Here is a 19820-nt window from a genome sequence, read left to right as displayed (position 1 = left end):
GGCCACACTCTGTAATAAAACAAATAATGAAATATACTACTTTAAATAATACATTTTTGACAGTGTTGTGCAAACTTAGATTTTTCAAATTGATGTTAAATTTTATGATGTCTCTTAATATTAGCGTTTTTCTGCGCTAGAAATGCGCACTCTCTCCGCTTTTAGACTCTTTGGCCCGTTTTTTCCTTCCCTCTCCACTTTTAGACTCTTTTGCCCTGTTTTTCTGCGCTAGAAATGCGCACCCTCTTCGCTTTTAGACTCTTTTGCCCCGTTTTTCTGCGCTAGAAATGCGCACTCTCTCCACTTTTAGACTCTTTTGCCCCGTTTTCCTGTGCTAGAAATGCGCATCCTCTCCACTTTTAGACTCTTTGGCCCGTTTTTCTGCGCTAGAAATGTGCACTCTCTCCGCTTTTAGACTCTTTTGCCCGTTTTTCTGTGCTAGAAATGAGCACCCTCTCCAATTTTAGACTCTTTTGCCCCGTTTTTCTGCGCTAGAAATGCATAACCTCTCCGCTTTTAGACTCTTTGGCCCGATTTTCTGCGCTAGAAATGCGCACTCTCTCCGCTTTTAGACTCTTTTGCCCCGGTTTTCTGCGCTAGAAATGCGCACCCTCTCCGCTTTTAGACTCTTTGGCCCGTTTTTCTACGCTAGAAATGCGCACTCTCTCCGCTTTTAGACTCTTTTGCCCCGGTTTTCTGCACTAGAAATGCGCACCCTCTCCGCTTTTAGACTCTTTGGCCCGATTTTCTGCGCTAGAAATGCGCACCCTCTCCGCTTTTAGACTCTTTGGCCCGTTTTTGACACCTAGCGTTAAAACTTTGAATCTCACATTATAAAAACCTGTTTAACAGTGGACCAACTTTCATTCTATTTCTAAATTACCTCGCGGGCCACTCCAAAAAAGGAAACGGGCCACAAATGGCCCGTGGGCCGTAGTTTGGACACCCCTGACTTAAACACTTATACATTACATAATATATTCATAGCATTGTTATAGTAATAGTAATTTTTCACACAGATGGCGGATCAGAACTGTGATTTCAGGGCAGGTACACAGGAAAAAAGAAAGCATCCGAGGGCTAGAATTGAACCCAGGACACCATGATACCAAGTACCCAGTAGCCAGTGGTAACAGAGCTAAAAGGCAGTAACCTAAAAACAGGTGGGGACAAAAGGACTACAAAGGATTACAGGAGAAACACTGGCCATCTCAAAACTATGAGAAAATTATGAGCTATTATTAGAAAAAGAGTTTCTCATGATAAACAGCAAAACCTAAGGGTTAATCAGGGAACACAGAGACTTTTGTCTTTCTCTTTCTTGTATAGGTTTGTTTCTTTTTGTTTGTTTGTTTTGTTGGCAGATAGAAATGCATGAATAAATGTGAAAGTGAATCATTCATTTAAGTTTGTTTCACAGTGACTATTCTTGTGGGATTAGGCCTACACAGTATAGACAAAATACTATGAATGAATGAATGAAGTTCAAATTATATAGCGCCTTTCTAGAAACCCAAGGATGCTTTACAATGAATACGTTTTACACACAAGCACATTACACATCGACACTCATTCACACACCGGTGAGAAGCGGCAGCCAATAGCGCACAGCGTACTCTCAACCGGAAACGACCGTCCACTTGGAGGACTGGATCGGGCACTACAGCATTTACCCAGGACAGAGTGCCAATCCATATCTGGGCACACAGTCATATATACATTTACACACACACAAACATACATACATACCACACATTTTACACACACACCAGATACATTTTAGAGTATTCAATTTTATCAGATCAATTTAGAGTATTCAATTTTCTTGGCAAATTAGAGTATTCAATTTTTTTTTAGTACTTTTATTTCAGAAAATTACTATTTAATGTGCTTATATCACAGGGCTAATAGCACATGGCTAATAAGGTCTGAATTACAAAAGCAATACATTTCCAGGGCAGTGGGAGTTTCAATATTGCTAAAAGTACTGTAAATATTGTGATTAAAAAACAGTATGACCATGTCAGTGTTGACTTCATCTCAGTTGTCTTGTCTTCCAGTGCCAGTGACGCTAACTGGCTAATTCTGTCAGTCTTTCAGCACGCAGAGTTTGTTTTGGTAACAGGCGGCACCAAGTCTCGTCCCAGGCACTGTTGTGCCGAGCGAATATTTATTCCCACACACACACACACACACACACACACACTCTGCTCACGAGTCAAAGCATACGGGTACTGAAGTAGCCACTGCACGCATCCCTTCAGGTAAAAAGCATGCGGACGAATACGAAATCAATATGAACACACACTGGAAAACATCTACTACTCCAGCAGTGAAGTAAAACACACAATGTTCCTAGAAGAAGGTGATCCAGGAACTGCCCCAAAGAACTAACGTTAAACGGACATTTTAATAGCCCGAATACACTAAAATGACTCATAAAGGCCCATAAATTCAATTTCGGGATACAAAGTCCACCAGAATCGACAACAAAGTCCACATTTCAGCTTTCATTGTCTCCTTTTACAACAGGATTATGCAAGCTTTAACATGACCAATCCATCAGATCTGACAGCGGCAAGACAAGACCAATGAACATTACAATAACATCTCACAGATGTTCTTATGCAACTCAGAGAATTCCATGGAAAAAAAAAGGGAAAACAAAACATTTGCAAGTACAACAATCCCCGCCGTCCCATCCCACAGTCAGCCAGCGAGATCTCGCTGTGCATTCCACTGCATCTAATTGAATTAGCTTCCTTAACTATTTTGACTTGCTGGTTTCCAAATAAAAGAGGCTGTGCAGACTGCAGATGGGGCTGCAGAGGTCCAAATCAAGGGAGCGGGAGAAAGAAAATGAGAGGGGAAAAAAAGGGAAAGAACCTCCTGATTTTGTTTCCGTTCAGTTATAGGCCAAATGCTAACGATCGGGACCTGGTGTCCAGACGTCTGAGAGAGAGAGACGTCACGTCTCGTCTCACTGCGAGAGAGGCCCGTGTTTGGGCTGGGGGGCTCAGACTTTCACTGAAACTCTTAAAAGTTTCAAGGTTTTAGGTTTCAACCTTCAGTGTGACTGCTAATACTGATATCAACTGATATTAATAATGCATTTTTAATGAGCTAGTGTCCAAAAGTCATGGGTTCAAATCACAGGAGTGACAGGGTGCTTCTCTTCATGCCCAGGGGGTAGGACACTCATAAAGAAATGCTGTGCTACACTTAGGGCCCTATTTTCAGTGATCTATAGGTGAGCCATTAACCGTGCATCGTGCAGTTTGATTTCGGGCGTTTTGGTGCATCTTAGGTATCGTGAAGGTATAATATGCCCGATTTAAAACATGCAAAAGGGATGTACTAATTCTCTTAATTAATCGTGAGTGTGTTTTGGACATAATGTGAAACGAACCATTCAGTGTGTCACTTCCCATTCACTTTAAGAGCCAGGTGTGCTCTGAGTTTAGTGGATTGGTTTTTTAATGGTGTCAGGGTTCAAATCAATCAGTGTCGCACCTGTGTTTTCTGCTGCCAAGATAGAAACAGGCCAGAAATTTACCCGAACACACTTCACTTCCTGACCACCACACCCATCTGCATAGATTTTAACGTGCAGACACAAGGCATGAACCTGATTGTTGGCGGGGTGTAAGATAGCAATGAGCAACACGCCTTGCACAGGGTGTAAGATAAGCTCCTTAGATTTGTCATAGATTTTCCACATTTTCACATCTTCCACATAAGCAGGTCAATTTAAGATTACTTAATGACTAATAAATTGTGATTTTAACTGAATGGCTAGATTTAGAATGGGTTTTGCGTAAATTGTGAGAGGTGATGTACACCCCAATGACTGGTAGTATAACGTTCTACTTCAATAGAGTATTTTAGTTTATCCATCTCTTTTTTTATTCCATTGTTCAGAAATAGAACATAGATTTGTCCACATTCACTCTAAAGGTTTCAATAATGCACATTCACAGAAATAACTAAAATGACTAAAGTATAGTCTCCAAACATAGTCTGGAGCTCAACCAGTAAGCTTGACAAAGCTGATTGACCAACATGATCAATACCATGCTGTTGACAAGTATGACCAGCACGACCAAGCTGTTCGACCGCCATGACCAGCATAACCAAGCTAGTCAATTAGGATATCCAAACCAAGTCAAAATAAAATAATCAAGATAAAATTATCAAAATAAAAAGCAATGTAAACCATGGTGGGGCAAAAGCTTATATACTTTTACTTGGGTGACCAGATTTTCATCCACCTTGACCATTAAAGACCAGTTTAGACCTCCAAAACCATCTACCCCATGAGCCGAATGGTAAACTTCATTTTACAGCTAAGCCTCCCTGAGAAAGCAATGAGAGTCCATTTATTTAACATTTATTTGGTATCATATGTGCACAGTATTAAACAAATGTGTCTTTACTCTTCCAGACCTGAGCCATCCATTAAGGAATGGTAAACCTTTCATTTTGTGTCCATTTCAAGCTCACAGCCTAGCCCTTACTAGAATAGGACATAGGGTGGGATGTGTGGTGGGATGCCAACTTTTCATCACTGTATTATTGTCTTTCCTGTCTGCTTCACTGTTACAGCATGACCTCAACCACGTCTAGCCACAGTCCCTGAAGACCAGCGGTCACTTTGCATTACACATTAAGACGAATGTAGCAGAACTGCTGAGCGGCTCACACCCTGGTATTAAAGAATGCAGTTAATCAGTCAAGACAAGGTTTGGTTGGTTTGTCTGAAGAGGAATCCTGAACTATGGGATCCATCAGTATCATCATCATGAAGTGGGATACCATATACTAAGGGTGTCCAAACTTTTCTGGTTGGGGGCCAGAAGGAGAAATATATGTGCAGTCATGGGCCACAGACTTTATAATAAAACAAATAATGAAATTTTCTACTTTTAAAAAAATACAAAGACCATTAAAAACTTTATGATGAAACTGGCTCTCATCAGGACTACCCCAGGAAAGGAAGAGCAAGAGATACCTTTATGTGTTCTTTCATAGTCTGGGTGACTTTAGTGTTCATATACAATGTAGGAACAAAAGAAACACAGAAAACCATTTAATGATAAGGTGTGTCCAAACTTTTGAGAGGTACTGTATCCTAGTGTATCCTATCATAGTGCTCTGAGTGTGTCCAAATAAGTAGTTTCATGAACTGATATATCAATATTCATACACTGTACTAAAAACAATAATGTGCTAATGTGATAAGAAATGTATTGGTGAAACCTATCTTTGTTTTGCAAAGACTTTGGCCACAATATTGAAAAGTTTTTGGTTGTAATCCTACTTGAATTGTTTAATTTTATGACTTTCTACTCAAAATATTATTTATTTACTCCTTAAATAGTATAGTCACTCTCAAAATATATATTTTATATATTTTACAGTATCCATAAAATACCATGGTTCTAAGAGTGATGCAGTGAAGAAAATAACTGTCTGACCAATAATCGCTAGATTAGACCTTTTGTCAGGGTTGACCCAGGCAGAGAGACGTGGAGGCGGACGTATTCACAGGTAGGGCGAATTTATTAAATAAACATACATAAATATAAAAACAAATAAACAAGTAAACAAGAAACAAAGAAAACAAGAAACAGAGGCGAGCTAAAACTAACAAACAAACAAGAGATACTAAAGATAAACAAACGGGGAGACTATAAAACTAGGCAGTAGGGGTGGGAATCGATTACTATCTCACGATTCGATTCGATTCCGATTTTGGGGGCCACGATTCGATTCAAAATCGATTTTTGATTCAAAACGATTTGAATTATAAATATTTCTGCTTCTGGCTTATGAATCGTATTGAAAAAAAACCCTCCATAATATACACTGATCCTGGAGCAAGTAATGTGTTACAAAAACAATAAAATGTGCAGGAATGTGGGTCCTCAGTGACAGAGGAATCACTGGGATATCACAATGACGTTAATGAACAATAAATACATAAATAAATAACACTGCTTTATTACCAGGCTACTAGCGGTGGTGTGTAGGTGACGCTGCTGGGCTGATGTGATGATAGCAGTGGAGCGCTAAAGTTCAGGAGCAGCTGCTGATTAACTAGTTAATTTAAGGTGGTTGTATTTCTTCAGAAAGGGGGCAGGAGGTGGAGAAATTAATTCATATTGTCCATTCCTTAATTCCTCTGTGATGAGGAGCTGAAATTAGCTCTGATTAGCTTATTGTTATTTTTCCGTTCCGCCTTAAATGCTGCAGCCCGCTGCCACCTGTAGCGTTATTTAAGGTGGAACTGGAAAGTTAGCTAGTTAGCTAGCTAACAGTTACTGAAACTAACTACTAGCGATCTTTTTTATGCTTGTTATGAAGCATTCTGCCATAAAACATTGAAACTACACGTTAATCTAAGGTAATATAGTGCTTGTTCTGCCATCTTACCGGTGATTCTCAAACACCTACGCTCTGTGTGTGTCTGGAAGATCTCCAAAGGGACAAGCGCTATCCCCAGGGTTGCCAGGTCCAACAAAAATACCCAGCCCAAAATCAGTCTAAAACCCGCCCCTCAGAATCGATTTTGGGACATTTTAAATCGATTCTGAATCGTAGTAAATGAGAATCAAGATTCTTATGTGAATCGATTTTTTGGCACACCTCTACTAGGCAGGATAAACTAAAACAGGGCAAGGGAATAAACTAGGGAAAACACAGGGAACTAGAAAATAACAGAATAAACAGGAAGATAAATATATACTACAAACAAATAGGGAGGCTGACAAAAACAAACGAGGAAAACAATAAGGAACTAAACTAGATAGATAATAACTAACAAACAAAGCGGGAGTAGATAAACAAAGAAATAAACTAATAACTAAAGCTAGACAGGGCAAGGGAGTAGACAAGAAACTAAACAGAGCTAAGAACTTAAACAGGGAATAACTACTAAACTAGGAACAAAATAACAAGGGAAGAGAGCTAAAGGCTACGAGGAACAAGGAAACACTAAGAATCTAAGAAACGCAGAGAAAGAGACAAACAACAGGAGACAGTGCAAAGACCGACCCAGGACAAGTGACAGAGGAAGTCTATTTAACTAAACAGGAAACACACTGGGAGTGGAAACACCTGGGGAAGGGGTGGAGCTACAAATGAGACATGAGGTAATGGAAAATCACAGGCAGAACACAGGGGCACGGGTCACGTGGGACAACACAGGCACGAGGACAGACAGGAAACAGGGCAAGGCGTGACACCTTTTGTTTCCAACCACAAGTAAACAATAAAGTAAGAGTCGTACTGTTACACTTAGGTTAAGTGCTTACAGTATTCTGTGATTCCCATAAACATTAAGTTTTCTCTAAAGGTCTAGAAGATCCTGGGAGTTCTTCTCTGTGGAAATTTATACTGCAGTACACCATGCACCAATTAGCATTGTGCTAATTGTGTGCCTTAATTATTACTTATTTGCCTTAAACTGTGCATGAGGATCATCAGGAGGATGCTATGTATCTCATAAAAGCTAGAGAGTGTGATTTCTTAGACTTCATGGGGTACTGTGAAAGTTTGGTATTTAACGGCTTACAAGGCGCACTATCGATGAATGTCTATTTTCTGGTCTTTTTTCATACTTAAAGGTTCATTTTATGCGATACTAGTTAAAATGGGGGTTGTCATGTTTCCTTCTAATTCAGCAGCTGGGTGGCGAGACCTGTAAAGCTAAGCTAACTTAAGTAAACAAAAATGTTTAAGACAAGTCAGACAAGTCAAACGAGTGCTGGATTTAAATCTACACAGATTTCTCTTCTGAAAACTGTTCATTTGGGTGAGTAAAGCGCTTCTGTTTATTTACACTAAGCTTAGATTTCCTGATTTCCTCTAAGGCTGGAGCATTAGCATTAGCGGCTAACCACTAGACTAAAAAACCTTGAGTGTTCCGGTAAACCAGGGCAATATTAGCTAGTGGTTCTTCCCACTTAGCCTAGCACTTAACATGGTAAACACACAGGCTACAGTAAAATATATTCACCTCTGAATGACCAAATAGCTAGCGCTTAGCACAGCTAGCGGCTAATGCTATTGCCGTTCCTGCAGCTAGCTAGGGTTAGCAGAAGGCTACAGTCCAATATACTCACCTCTGAATGTCAAAAGAGCTAGCGTTTAGCGCAGTTAGCAGCTAATGCTAATACTGCTGAAGAAACTTGATTGAAACTTTTTGAGAAAATAAAAGGATTTTAAGTGTGTCTTATAGTACGAAAAATATGGTATTAAATGTGGTAAACTTATGTAGCATAGCTAAAAACAGTAGTAGTGGATAATCCCATACATTTGTCTTCAACATGCTGTCCTCATACTAACCATACCCCTCCCTCTCCTGTCTACATTAAATCTTAACCCCACTATTATGTAATCCGTCTCATAACTCTACCCTGATTTGTACAGACCTCGCTCATGTTTGAGTAGCGCAGTGGAGTTCATAAACTCGGGGAAAAGCGCAGCGAGGCATGCAGTGTTCTGCTGCAAGGCTGGCTGCACACATAACTGTTTACTTTTCCAGACTACCACTGTGCTGGGTGCTCCCTGTGACTATCACTCTGAGTGTGTGTGTGTGCCGTGACTCCGGGGTCGCATGCTTTCTCTCCTAGAATAGCAGCCAGAATGGAAGTCGTTTATTTTAGCTAGCCACACACGGTCTTAAGGACAGATAGACGCAGACACACACAAGTAAAGAAGTAAAGCCACACCTTATAATATACAGTAGCTATACATCAACATACATTTGCTCACAGAACAGTGTAAAAATCAGAGACCACACCTCATTTATTTAGTACCCAGTTAAATTGGTTGTTAAGTGCAGATTTATTTAGAAATCGAATATTAAATGCGCTTTTCAACTCCACCCAGGTAGGGAATTGAACCCAAGACTCCAGTGCTGGGAGTAGAGCTTAGATTCTCTGCCTGAACCCGACACAACCTGAGGCCTGATCTGAGATTTCTTACAATTTTCAGGCTCAAGAAAATAGTTTGCGATGTCTGTTTTTTAATGCTATATATATTTTATATAAAGCGATGTTGTGATAATCACAATGTAGCAAAGTAACAAATCAAACTGTGTTTTAAAAAAAGTTGCACAAGTTAGAATGTTATAATCATGCAGCTCTGGGGTTCACGCACACATAAGCGCCTCTGCTTGTTGCAATGTTATTTAACTTCATTCTGAACAGATTACGCTCATTCAAACAGCCCTAAAATGTTTTTAAAAGCTCAGTTTTAACACTTACTAAAAATTCGGGTTTAAATCGGGCTCTGGCTTATAATGACAGTTTGTGGGGTGGGTCGGATCAGGCTGAGTCAGAATGTTTGGGCCTGATCTAAGCAATAGCTGGGAGGCAAATGTGGCGAATGTGCTAAACATTAAAGGCCTCGGCATACTTCTTTCGGAGACAGCAAAAATGAAAAAAATAAATAAATAAATAAATATGTACCAGAAACAAGCTATGTCATAAAAATGGTGTTATTCTTTGAATACAACTTCATATTGTTTTTGTAATTTGCCATTTTTTAACAAATAATACAGCACAAACAATTATGCATTAACCATTGCATGATTGCAAGGGTCAAAAATGGCTATTAAGTGCAAATATATTTACAAAATAAATATGATTCACACTTTTTAACTTCCACCAACCAGAGCAGAGGTGACCTGAATCAATCAATTTAAAATTAAAAGCATAAATAGGAATATTTTATGGAGAAATGAATTGCCCCACCTGGCCCATCATCCCATATTAACATATTCTGAAACATTAATGCATTCTGCTGCAAAGAGCATTTAATATGCTGTGTACTTGCAGACTGTCTTTACCTTTCCCCACACAATACATACTGTATACATGCACGCATGTGTGAAATACATGACCTATGTGTGCATGCATGTGTGTGTGTGACTGTGCATTATGATGAGACAAAGAATGTTAATTGGACTGAAACTGAAACTGTGAAACTGAGAGACTGAGGTCAAGTTCACAAACATAAGGTCAGAAGGCAGGACTGAATTAGAGAGCAGAGTCATACAAATTACTCTGAACGCTAAAAACAGATTAAATAACAGGACCTGGCTAACAGCCCCACCAGACACACTGCATATTCCTCCAAGCCCCTCAAAGTAACTTATAAGATCATGTAACTTATAAACATGTGTCTGCAGAGGCCAAAACCACCACCATTGGATAACTATGATTATAACTATGTTATGATAACTAACTTACTAATCTGAATTAAATTTAGTGTGTAAAAAATTATACCTGACTTTTATTCTTATGTACGGACCCAGCTAAACAGTTCTATACAGCAGGTTTCTCTCAGGTTTCAGCTACAATTAGTTTTGTCAATATTGTTTTGCAGTCATTTATTTATTTTTTATTTATTTATTTATTTATTTATTTATTTTTCCTATTTCTCCCCAATTTAGCACAGCCAATTACCCAACCCTCTCATTAGGGCTCCCCCCATCACTAGTGATGCCCCAACACACCAGGAGAGTGAAGACTAGCACATGCCTCCTCCGATACATGTGAAGCAGCCACCGCTTGGAGGAAAGCGCAGCGGCTCAGCTCCGATACATCAGCTCACAGACGCCCTGTGCTGTGGACATCACCTTAGGAGGGATGTGAGGAGAGAGCGCCATCTACCTACCTGGAGGAAGCAGGGCCAATTTTGCTCCCTCTGAGCGCCGGCAGCTTGATGGCAAAGCTGCATGAGTGGGGGTTCGAACCTGCGACCTCCCGCTCATAGTGGCAGCGTGTTTTGCAGTCATTCTTAGTAGACAAATAAAATTCCATAACTATAGTACCAGAGAGCACACTTGGCTGTGCTCTCTTTGGGTAAGCAGAGGGCGTTATCTCCCTTATCACTTTCATTGTGATGCTGGTCAGCACAGACATATGTTAGCTATTGTATTAGAGCTGGGGGTCTAGGGGGTCGCCAAATGGTCAAGTGGGCTAAGCGCTGACACTATGATCGGGAGTTTGCTGGTTTGAATCCTGGTCATGCAGCTTGCCACCGAGGTAAGCTGCCGGAGCCCTGAGAGAGCACAACTGGCCTTACTCGCTCTGGGTGGTTTAAATCCCGGACATGTAGCCTGCCATCAGCTGCCGGAGACCTGAGAGAGCACAATTGTCACAGCTGACCTTGCTCGCTCTGGATGGTTCAAATCTCGGCCATGCAGCTTGCCATCAGCTGCCAGAAACCTGAGAGAGTACAATTGGCACAAATGGCTTTCTTTTCCTGATGTATCAGAACCGAGTTTCTGTGCTTTTCTCCAAATGGGCTGTGATGCTACTCGGAAATGCTGGAGGTGGCTCACTTTATATGTATCGGAGGAGGCATGTGCTAGTCTTCATCCTTCTTGTGTTGTGGCATCATTAATGATAGGATACATAGCTGACTATAGCGGACAATTGGCGTAGCCAGAGAAAAATGTGAAATAATTGGGAATCTGGCACTTTGTTAGCTGTATGATGTTGCTGCATTGGTGAAAAATGAAAAAGTGTCTGACATTAGAGGAGGTATGTGCTGATGATTTTCTTCCATTAGGAGTAAAAGGAAAGTTTTTATTTTATAAGATACCAGGTTTCTGTGTGACAGTAGATAAATTCATTCACAGAAACTTTTAACTGGTACTGTACGTGAATAACACCCTTTTTTCACCGATCTTTTAGGGGGATCTCAAGGCAACAGCCTTAATTCCCGGAGTGACAGCGTGTTTATGTGCTGAATTGAAGCAAGAGTACACTGTCCTTTAGAGGAACAGCCTGAACAGTCAGGAGGGATCGGTGGAAAATCAATTATCAGCTGTCTGAATGTGCTGGCTCCACATCACATGATGTTGCCACGTTTTCCTTGACTGTGAGATAGGAGCGTGCCAACACATACCGCAAAACACGAAGTTCCTTTAGAGCTTTTTTTTCTTTCTCTTTTCTCCACCTCTCGTATCTCACTCTCTTCATCCGTTATCTCTCTCCCTCTCCATCCCTCTGCTAAAAATGAAATGTTATATTGAGTTTGATCCATGTCGTAGTACCTTTTGCCAAGACATAAAAGAAAATATGGCCTGGCACGGAAAAAGCAGCAGAAAAAAAAAAAAACCCAGCCTGAGCGTTGGGTTACATAAGCCTGTTCTAGCACAAGTATAAATAGAGGAATAATATAATGTGACCTTACTATCCACTGTGGCCATGCCAGCTTTTTATCTATCAGATGGAGAGAGAGATAGACAGACAGAGAGCACGCATGTGTTATTAAGGGAAATCTTCTTTTTTTAACTTTATGCAGGTTGACTGAAACTTCAGTTTGGTGGTTCAGATAATACATGCATTGATGTTAAGCAGCTGAAGTGTAGGACAGCAGGGTAGGGCAGAGGAAAGGAAGCATGAAGCTGAAGTGTGCAGGGCTCCTAATGTGGCTGATCTCCTTTAAACCTTTCTAGCAATTTTTTAGGAAACAATAGAGAATTTAGTACTTACGCTTACTGTACAATCTATAAGCCAATAAACATATCAACAAACAGCTATATTTAAAATTGTACCAGCATTATAAAAGTGTAAACCCTGACCTTACACAAGTAAGTACACAAGTAAGTGCAAGTAAACCAATTATTTTATATTATAAGTTTTTTGTACTTCAAGGTTAAAGGTTAAAACTACTTAAAAGTCACAGCAATTTCTGGCCTTACAATGCATATGTGTAATGTCCCTTGTGAAATAGAAAGCCCAGTGGAACTGTTCTATGTTCGCCGCACCATGTTTGGTGAGAAATGGGCTTTAGTCCTGGTCCCTCAGATCTACAGTACCACCACGGTCAGATCTAAAACACCTGGTTCTAATGCTCAGATGCCCTTGAAGCCCTTCATTATCTGGATCAGGTGTTCTGTATTAGAGTTGGAAGGGCAAAACTCTGCAGGTTGGTTGATTTCCAGGACCAGATTTGGGCACACCTGCTTTAGAGCCATGAACCATTCATAGGTATGCTTTGTTACATATTTATGTTCAAATATACAGCTCTGGAAAAAAATAAAACACTGATTTTGCTATGTATAGGTATATGTTTGAGTAAAATGAACATTGTTGTTTTATTCTATAAAACTACAGACAATATGTCTCCCAAAAAATATATAAATAAAAATGAATAAAAATACTGTCATTTAGAGTATTTATTAGCAGAAAATTAGAAATGGCTGAAATAACAAAAAGATGCAGAGCTTTCAGAACTCAAATAATGTAAAGAAAATAAGTTTTTATTCATAAATGATTTTTAATCACGAATTTTATGCATCTTGGCATGTTCTCCTCCACCAGTCTTACACACTGCTTTTGGATAAATTTATGCCACTCCTGGTGCACAAATTCAAGCAGTTCAGCTTGGTTTGATGACTTGTGATCATCCATCTTCCTTTTAATTATATTCTAGAGGTTTTCAATTCGGTAAAGTTAAAAAAAACTCATCATTTTTAAATGGTCACTCATTTTTTTCCAGAGTTGTAATTGGACACCCCTTCAATTGAACGCATTCGCCTACTTTTAGGGCGTTTACAGACTCGCACTGTTATGGATAAATCAGATTTAAATCAGAAAAGTTCATTTTAAACCTTGATGCTATTCAAATTGACTAATATAGTAGAATATAGAATATAGTAATCATGCTTGGATGTAGATTAAAGCTTGATAGCAAGTGGTCTTGTTCTGGTCCCAAACAAAGTCTTGAAGTTTGTTTGTGGTGAGAACATGATCTTTCCTCAATTCGATCTAAATCCAACCCAACCATCAGGCATGCTCCTCAAGTTTACTGAAATAAATGCTCTGCAAGTGCACTTTAACCTGGTAAATCACCCAAAAAAATAAGATAAATTATACAGCTGATGTTGCTCCATGTTAAACTGCACAGAAATATGCACAAGAAAAGAGGACCTTCTTCCTGTATTTACATTCTTGCTCCACCCACAGACAGGTCTGACCAATAAAAGGAAAGAACATTCTCAAATAGCTTGCTGTGATGCATTAGCATTGGTGTGCTTGGATTTTTGTCTGTGTGAAAACAAACCAAGCCAAACAAAAGGAAAAACACTCCAATTTACAAACTCAATAACTGATTTGAACAGAACAACCCAACTCTAGGTGTAAAAGTCCCGGTTCTGCAGATGTGCCAGCCAGTTTAGATGCAAAACACATTGTTCTAATGCTCAGACCCCGTAGAAGGCCTTCATTATCTGGATCAGATGCATTAGAATAGAGTTGAAAGGGCTAAACTCGGCAGGTTGGTTGATCTCCAGGACCAGATTTGGGCACACCTGATAAACATGAAGCTATTGGCACCATCCCCAATGCCAGATTTGGGCCAGAAGGGTTATAAACCCGCAAGTATTGATCTGTGGAGAACTGAAACTGGATTGATGGTCTTAGAGGTCACTGAATGCAATCAAATAATCACAGTAATGCTCCCAAATCTAGTGATAGCTTTTCCTGGACAGTAGAGGCAGCTGCTCCAACAAAAGCTGAAGAAACCATAAATATGCAATATGTGTCCCAATACCTTTGTCCATATATATCGTACATATATAAACATATTTTGGTTCATATTGGACAAATTTCTGGTTGCAATATGTACAATCCATGATAGATCAAGAAAAATAGATGTTAAGTGAATTAGCTCTATCATTTCATGGGCGTATAAAATAGCAAAAAGCTATTCATCTACTGCACGCACTTCGTCAAAACCACTGTAAATCCAGCGGCAAACAATTTATACGAATCTACATCAAAAACCACAACTGTTAGATTACTTAAAGAAGTGCACAGAATTCCACCTGCTTCTTCCTTTACTTTCCTTGGAAACCAGATACACCCCAAACAGCCCAGCCCAGCTGTTCAACCACATGACGTTGACTGAAACATGGTCTTAGTTCCCATTTGTGTAGCCTGTGTAATGAGTCAACAGTCTGCCAGAATAACTAAGCCAGCACAAATTACTGAGAATCATTGAGAAAAAACAACCCATCACGACCCAGCGTTGCGTGTTTCAGTGCTAAAGCTTGGAAGGTGCTGCCTGTCCCACCAGGGACCTTCGAGAGAAACTGCCTTAACTGACTTAACTCAGGGCAAGCTGCCAGAACCTCAAAGAAACAAAGGCCAAACCACAGAAGAGGCCATGGAAGGTGCATATTTCACATTGAGGAACATTTTCTCTGAAATAGTATCATAATTTTTGCATGCTGATTGATAATCCTCTGCTTATCTTTGGTTCTAACAGCCTTTGACTCTCTAAAATGCTCTTTTTTACCCAGTTATTTGCAAATTGTTCAAATGGCAGCTATTTTTTTATTAGTATAACTTATGTTTTACAACTTACAGAATTTTGTTGCCCTGTCCTAACTTTGTAAGATATGCATTATGACTACATTATGTTCTAAATGAGTTGATGTTTTTCATGAAATGGTAATGTAACAAGTTAGAGGCAAGATGCAAATGCAAGTCTAGTTTATGTTCTTTATCTCGAAAGATAAACAAAGAATAAACACTAGGGCAGTAAAACAAAAAACCAAAAGAAACATAATGTAAAGAAACAAACCAGAAACTAAACATACACAAAACTAAGGAACAAACAAGTAGAAATTAAACAAAGGACTGGGTATATTAGGACAGAGTCAAAATACAGAGACTAAATCTCACATAGAGACAGAGTCAAACACAAAAAGCACAACCGTGAGCAAAGGAACACATGGGGAATTTACACACAGGCACAGACAAGGGACACCTGGGAAAGTAACGACAGGGCAGGGTTACAAATGAGACAGGTGGGGCTAGGGCGGAGTCAGGAACATAACAAAACGAGCTTAAAGAGCACAAGATGGGAAAACAGAGGACAGAAGCACATGGGACCAAAAAGGGAAAAAATGAAGACAGACACAAGCTAAAATGTGACAGGTAAATGGTTATGTAATATTTTAATTCTTAAGTTACATATATAGTGCCTTTCTAGACACTCAAATATGCTTTACAATCAGATTTTACACACGACCATTTACACTCATCCACATACACATAAGAAGATGTAGATAATCACACACACACAGCATATTCTCAACCAGAAATGACCATCCACTCCTCAGACACTGACTCAGCAGGAGTTGATCCCGCAATCCATAGTGTGCCAATCCATATCTAGACATACAGTCATGCACATACATGCAAACACATATTCAAATGTATCCAATTTTATTGTGGTGTACAATTTACCTGATCTCTTTTGTAGTTGAAAACCAGATTCTACAGAAGAAACCAACATTTACACAAGGAGAACATGGAAACTCCACCCAGATAGGGACTTGAACCCAAGACCCAAGTGCTGGGAGGTACATGGGTTGGACAATGAAACTGAAACACCTGGTTTTAGACCACAATAATTTATTGTCCTGACGGACATTTCTGGTGGAAACAGGAGAGTTGAGGTGCACATTGAATTCTGCCGATATTTGGACAGCCGTGGTTTTATGTTTTTTGTATACAATCCGGGTTAGCACCCGAACATCCCTTTCAGAAAGCTTCCTCTTGAGTCCACAGTTAATCCTGTTGGATATGGTTCGTCCTTCTTGGTGGTATGCTGACATTACCCTGGATGCCGTGGCTCTTGATACATCACAAGGACTTGCTGTTTTGGTCACAGATGCGCCAGCAAGACGTGCACCAACAATTTGTCCTCTTTGGTATACATACTCTGGTATGTCACCCATAATGTTGTGTGCATTGCAATATTTTGAGCAGAACTGTGATCTTACCCTGCTAATTGAAGCTTCACACTCTGCTCTTACCTGTGCAATGTGCAATTAATGAAGATTAGCCACCAGGCTGCTCCAATTCAGCCATGAAACCTCCCACAGTAAAATAACAGGTGTTTCAGTTTCATTGTCCAACCCCTGTAAACATGCTAACCACTAAGCCACCGTGCCGCCTAAATGGTAGATGACAATAAATGCAACTGAATGTAAAGTATTCTCTATTAAATGTAACCCTCTACTTATACCTACCCTAAACCCTGACCTTAACCCTTAATAATTAGGTTTATGGTTAGATTTCAAATTTTAGGGTTAGGGTTTTACAGGTGATTCAAGGTTACTTCAGTTACTTTTTATAGATATTCAGTTGAATGTTAGTTAATAGACATCCAAATAAATAGATACTGAATGTGTCACTATTAACATCTGATGTAAACACTTGTCTGCTCTTGATAATGCTTGATTATCCCCAGCTTTGTCTTCTTCTGCCTGTCAAGTGGCCTGTCGGATTCTACGGATCAGGGGGCTGATGTAATTGACTGTGGTGGGGTCCTTCCCGGCAGCTCAGCAGAGAGCTAATGCTAACGGTTAAGACTGAATAGGATCTGACAGGATCAGATATGAGCAGAAAGAAAGCTCAGTGGGGTGAGGTGCTTGAAGTGCTAAGCTCATTGTGTTGGCTTCTGAGCCACGGTGGGATTTCTTCATGGTGTCAGTGGAGACCATTAGCTCTTTCAGGGAGACCCCTCATGTGATCTGCCAAAGAGTTGCTACCAAGTGAACTTGTCCAAAGGAACTTTTCACATTGCCAAGGCTGAGAACTCACTATAATGAACCTCTGAGAAGATAATTTGATGCTTTGTTGGTGGTCAGTGAGATGAGTTGGTGAAAAGGTTAAGGAGGTCACTCTGCTAGTACTGAAGTAGGCTTTACTGAACTTACCACATTAACTGGATTAGACTGGACAAAAACCAACACAATTCCCGTTGGCTCAATTGTTGCTTTTATTAAAACCTCTATGTCGGTCATCTAAACCAGCACAAACAAAAATATATCCAAAGCTGAAATAGCTTTGCTGGTTTACCAACTTAATCAACTTGAACAGCATAAACCAGCTAAAGCTAAAGCTAACAAAACAGCAGCATAACCAAAGCTTTGCAAACCCACAAATGTGTCTTTGTCTACTTGTATTGTTGTTCTGGTGTGATAAATAAATAGATAGATCACTTAATTAATCCTGAAAGTATTTTCACACATTTGTATATCAATGTATCTGTAAGTCCATCCATCTAAACAGCCCTTTTAAAAATGAATGTACCTTATAAGGTGCACTGGATTATAAGAGGCACTATCAATGAAAATCATTTCTGGTCTATTTTTATAAATGAGGTACATTAAGCGACACTAGTTAGGATGCCTACATCAAATGCAAAGGTATCGCCAAGTTTCCCTTCTAATTGGGGAGCTGGGGAAAAAGCCTAAGTAAACAAAACTGTAATTCTGTCAAACGAGCTCTCAATGTTAATCTACACAGAATTCTCTTCTGAAAACCGTTTTTTTGGCTGAGAAAAACTGTTCAGTTTATTTAAAGTAAGCTTAGATTTCCAATATTTTGCCTAAGGGTGAGTTTTCAGTGAAGTTTCTCCAGCACTAAGGCATTAGCTGCTAGCCACAGCACTAGCGGGACGTAAATGCACCTGATAGCGCTAGACTGAGAACCACAAAGTGTTCCACTTACCCAGGGCGCTATCAGCTAGCAGTTCATCCCACGTAGCTTCTTTTAATGCATTCAAACATGCAGACTACATTTACTACTACAGCACTACGGTTAGCGGCTACTGCTAATGCTGCTGTATCCAGCCTTAGTGCTGGAGAAAACCTTCACTCACCCTTATAATGCTGTATTTCAGTAAAGTGGCTATACTGATCCTTAATAGAATTGGTAGAATTCTTACATAAGCGGCACCAGATTTTAAGTGCACTTTATAGTCCGAAAAATGCGTTAAGACTTAAGCCTGCAAATTTCCTGTGAAAGTGTGTATGAGCTGGGACTCTCTGCCAAAAGCTTTGCAGTACTGCACCTCTGGATAATATCAAGGTGGTCTATGACGACTGACACTAATCTCACTTATAAAAGAGATGCATTTTTCAACTTAACTGGACAAAGTATGAGTGTTAATATAAAGACCCTGACGCTAATTTATGTCATTTTACACTGAAAGAATGTGTATTATAGCTTGTACCAAAGGGTGGCCAATGGGATCATATGATATGCTTTTGATATGTGATATGTTCTTCAGAAGAAAGAGTTTAAACATTAAAAAAACAGCTATACAATTATTCTGAGCTTGTAAATAGGGTTGACTAAACTGACATGACATGTTAAATTGCACTGACCGGTGGGATATGTCTGTGGGGCCTCCTGCATTAAGTGCATGCAGTGCATTGTGCACTGTGGGTGGTAATTCTGTCTATGCCATATTCCTGGTACGCATGTGACAATGTGGATTAAGGAATGTTAAATGCCCACAAACCTTCAGAAGTGAAATAGAATCCCATCCATTACCACAGCACCTACTATCAGTCCTCGCTTGAACTATTGATAAATTATGTCATCTTTCTGTTGCCATGAGCACACCATCAGAGTTTAACCTTGCTTTCAAGATAATACCTCACAACTTAAACTGGTGTGGTTATTCTCAATCCTTCCCCTGAGGTAACACTTTTGCAATGTCAGTGTATTTTGAAACTATACATGTTGACTATGGTAAAATAGTGTCAAATTTTTAATAGTTAAATAAGAGGTTGCTTTTATATGCTCTCAACTCTCAACTATTTAAACTTTGTTATAAAATTTTGAAAAGTTTAAAAGACTTCCACTTGAAATAAATTTTCTCTTTTTAAAGCGACACTCTGCAAGTTTTAGGGATTCAGTGATTTAGAGACCTCTCTGGTGTAAATGTGTAATTGTACAGAGCAGGTGAAGTAGTATTTTAATGCAGGT

At 39.6% G+C, this 19820-nt stretch overlaps 1 protein-coding gene across 1 annotated transcript in view; it reads right to left on the bottom strand.

Annotated features, from left to right (window-relative positions):
• Positions 1–19820, bottom strand: part of snx19a (sorting nexin 19a) — a 48734-nt gene that overhangs the window by 2862 nt on the left and 26052 nt on the right. The window lies entirely within an intron of this gene.

This window comes from Astyanax mexicanus, chromosome 1, assembly GCF_023375975.1.
Source record: "Astyanax mexicanus isolate ESR-SI-001 chromosome 1, AstMex3_surface, whole genome shotgun sequence".
Lineage (NCBI taxonomy): Eukaryota > Metazoa > Chordata > Actinopteri > Characiformes > Acestrorhamphidae > Astyanax > Astyanax mexicanus.
The sequence above is the reverse complement of the archived record's forward strand: the minus strand, read 5'-3'. Positions and strand labels throughout refer to the sequence as shown.